This window comes from Lacerta agilis, chromosome 17 (genome assembly GCF_009819535.1).
Source record: "Lacerta agilis isolate rLacAgi1 chromosome 17, rLacAgi1.pri, whole genome shotgun sequence".
In the NCBI taxonomy this organism is placed as follows: Eukaryota; Metazoa; Chordata; class Lepidosauria; order Squamata; family Lacertidae; genus Lacerta; species Lacerta agilis.
The window spans coordinates 17,153,796-17,157,895 of NC_046328.1; positions in this window are offsets into that span (position 1 = coordinate 17,153,796).

The following is a 4,100-nucleotide window of genomic DNA, read 5'->3' on the forward strand; positions in this document are numbered from 1 at the left end:
CTCTTCACGGCGCGGTGTGAGCTGGTCTCCGGAATTACCGGTCGTCCCGTCCGCAGGCTTGGCCGGTGCTCCGTGCAAGGGCGCACATGAAGCGCTGGTCACAGATCCCCCAGCAACTGGTATCCCGCGTGCAGTTGACCCTGTCCTGTGCGCAGGAAGCTCCAGCCAAAGAATCCCCGCACAGGATCTTTGGTTCTATAGAGTATAATTGTCCTGCTTCTTCCATTGAAAGAGTTATTAAGCGACATTGGCACATTTTCCCCCACATTCCAGGCTGTGAGAATATGCCTATTTTGGGTAAAATACATACAAGATCATTTAGGGACGTTCTTTCACATAGAGACCTACTTGAATATCATAATAATGACCCCAACACTACATTGAAAGGGCATTACAGATGTGGTCATTGCACATGCTGCAGATTTGCGTTGCCAGTGAAATAATTTACTAACACATCAAATGGGCAAAAAAATATTTTGCAACAGTTCACAAATTGTTCCACAAAAAACTGTGTATACTGTATTTGTTGTGCATGTGGGCTTCTATATGTAGGAAGTACCACACGTACTATTAGGACTAGAATAACTGAGCATTGATCGAGGATACGCAGCGCTTGTACAGATGCCCCATTAGTTCAGCATTTTCAGCAAGAGGCCCATACTGAAAATGATTTGTTTTTTAATTCTATGGACTTTTTAAAAATTATCTTTTAGAACAGTTGATGTGCATAGAGCCTTGCTACAACAAGAGTATAAATTAATATTCCAGTTGGGGACCATGTTTCCAAAAGGGTTGAATACAGAATTTGATCTTGGATGTTGTATATGAATTCAGATTAATGTCTTTGTTTGTGCTATAATAGAGAAGTGTAGCTGTACCTTTAATTATCTGTGAGGATCAATTTCATACACCTGTGATGTTGGTGTAGTTCAGTCAAATGTGATGATTGATTCCAATTATTTGAAATGTATTTAAAATGCTTTGCCGCATTTGTTGTATACTTGCTGTGCCTGTGAAGATCTTATATTCTTGGTGTATCATGTTGAGTATATAGGTAAGACAACATGAGATGGTTTATGCACATAGATTATTTATCTTGCTGTTTGTTGTGACTGGAATGTTGCTTTGTATTATTCAGTATTATGGACTGAAGAAGCTGTTGCGAAACCTGCTTAACATCTGGAGTACAGGTCTTCTGATCAATTGTACTACTTTTGCCGAGGGATGGTGAGAAGGTGCTTGTCTGAGACCCCTGCCTCTACATATGACTATGTGAAGAATCCTTTCTTGCGATCTTCCCACTTACATGACTTTGCACTTCCATTAGAGAACTATTTGCAGAACAATTTGCTTGTTTGCACTGTGTGTTTGCACTATTATTATATACATTATTGGCAGAGTTGTGCCACTGGTTGACTGTTTTTCTATAAGTATCTCCAGGCTTTGACACGCATGTTCCACTTTAGTGTGTTTAAGTAAAATTGTCCTTTATATTTGCAAGCCGGTTTGGTGTTTTGGTTTTGTTGTATTATAACCAGAATTACAGAAGCCATCATGGTTTACGGCTTGATCCTGGAATGTCACGATTTTCCTTTATCCTCCTCTCCACATCCCAGAGAACAATTAAAAGTGGTCTTTCTGTGTGTGTAGGTGCAAAAACACAGTCCTGCTTATACTGACCAATAAAATACGTGTATCAAACTAAGGAAATTGTCAGGGAACTGTCCCCAGCTCAGCGCAGGTGGTGGAAGGGCTCTCGGGATGCTACAGAGAGCCTCAACCCCACCTGACCAGTAGCACCTTGTCTTCCATCGGAGGGAGCAGAGGTCTCCATTGGGGAGGGGCAGGCAGCCCAGGAGCTGGAGAGCCGAGGCTCTGGGGATGTTGGAGAGACCCTGCAATCTTCTTGCTCAGCAGGCGAGGAGGGAGACATGCTGCTTCCGTCACCCCAAGTACACAGAGGGGTGAAACGAAAAGAGGGGAGGCGGAGATTTTGTATACCAAAACTCTTATGTTGGGGTCAGAACCGCAAGGGGCCACTCCTGGATTCTGCAGATGGTTGATACAGACATGAACTTTTAAGCTCTGCACTGTACATAGTATGCACAATAAAACTGTTATAACATGGGAATCGTGATTCAGCAAGTGATTTCAGCTCTGACATAGCAGGCAGGAGACAGCTTCTTCATGTAACACACTTTATTCAGACAAACAAGACGGGAACTGAGGAGAGGGATGCTACATTTATAGGGACAGAAAGACTGGCTAGAAAGGATACATTTTGGAGGGAACAATCTCAAGCAATCACAAAGCTGCCTTTTGGTGGGAACCAATAAGACTGAAGATCCAAATGCAGCAACTTGAATGAACCAATAGTAGCTGTTCCTTCTGGAACACGAAGGCAGTTACTTTCCCCTAATGTGAATACAGACAATAATAATACAGATACTATAACCTTTGAATCAATACGCAACAAAGACTACTAAAGGAATGGCTGGAGTTTTGCCTGGTTTCTCATGAGCAACCATCCAAGGACCTTACAGAAATGATGAAGCTGGCATATGAGGCCCTTGCTATAATTCTGAAGGAAAAACGTAAGCAATCCGCTTTAAAATCTTGAATTGCCAGGCTTCAGCAGCCAGCCATTTTTAAGGAAGCACATGGAGTGCCCATTCCTTTATTGTAAATTGAGCCCTACACTGCCTTTTCAGAAGCAAGTCCCACAGTATTGGGTCAAGGTGACCCATGTAGGTGTGTATATGATGTCAGTGTGTGTGGGAGATCAAACACAGAAAGAGCTTCCTGATGTAGAATAGAATGCCCCTTTTTTTCATCTGAGAAATGTTGGAGGGTGACCAGGCCGCAGATGGGAGTAGGCCGAGAGAAGCGAAAGCTCTGGCTCTGATTCTAAGGCACGGCAGAGGCCAAATGGAATTTTGCAGCCATGGTTTCCTTAGGGCCTCAGTGTGGCTTTCTTTCTCTCTCTTTTCTTTTTGCATTTTCTATTTTACATATACAAGTGGAATAAAAATAAAAAACATAAACATATAATCCCCTTTGACTTCCCTCCCCCCACGTTGTGGATCTTAATACTGTATAATGATTTCCCCCTCTATATCTCAGACTGGCTTTCTAAGCGGGAAAAAGAGCAAGGCCTCTTTGCGAACCAACTTTGGGGAAGCACACTCTCTCAGTCTCTCTCCATCTTGCTTTTTCATGTCTTTCTAGTCTCAAAGCTACAATTAGACATTGTTCAGAGTTATTATTATTATTATTATTAGGATGATTGATTTGTTTTTATTTATTTATTTATTTAGCTAGCTAGCTAGCTAAATTCTGCCACCATCAGCTTTCTGTTCTCAAAGCTATAATATGACACAGTTTGGGGTTATTATTTTTATTGTTATTACTACTACTGTGGCAGTGGCCCAAAGGCCCACAATAAATGTGATACTGAGAGGAGGGTTTATATGTTTGGCTCCCCACCACCCTAGCCTCAAAACAAAAATTTGGCACAGTTTGGGGTAATTATTATTATTATTATTATTATGGAGGGGAGGAAATTTAGCTTCCCCCCTCCCTTTCTGGTCTCAAAGCTACGATTTTATACTGTTTGGGGTATTCTTCTTCATCACCAGCCCCATCATTAATTATATTGAGGACGGGTTGTGCTCCTGTTGTTTATTATCTTGTTTTGTTTGTTTCTTGAGCCGCAGGAGCGAGTGAGGCCTAGTGGTGGTAGTGGGGTGTTGTGTGTGGGGGGGGGGAGCTAAAAAGGGCAAGCTCAGTTTGGTGTGACCAGTGCTAAAATGCAAGGGTCATGGTTGCTACACCAGAAATTGACCCATGGCAGACTGTTTTTACTTTCCAACTAGCCCTGACTTAATCCATGCTGACGCCTCATTGGTTTAAATTATTTGGATCCATTCCATCTCAGTTCTGTTGTGGTTTCGGGCTAGAGGATAGCCTTTGCCAACCTGGTGAATTTCCACAATCTGTAATATTATAAGGGAATAATTTTTAAGACCTAGTGATTGTTTGAAATTTCATACAGGGCTGTTTTTGTTCTTTCTACCAGGGGAAAAATTGTGATTATAAGT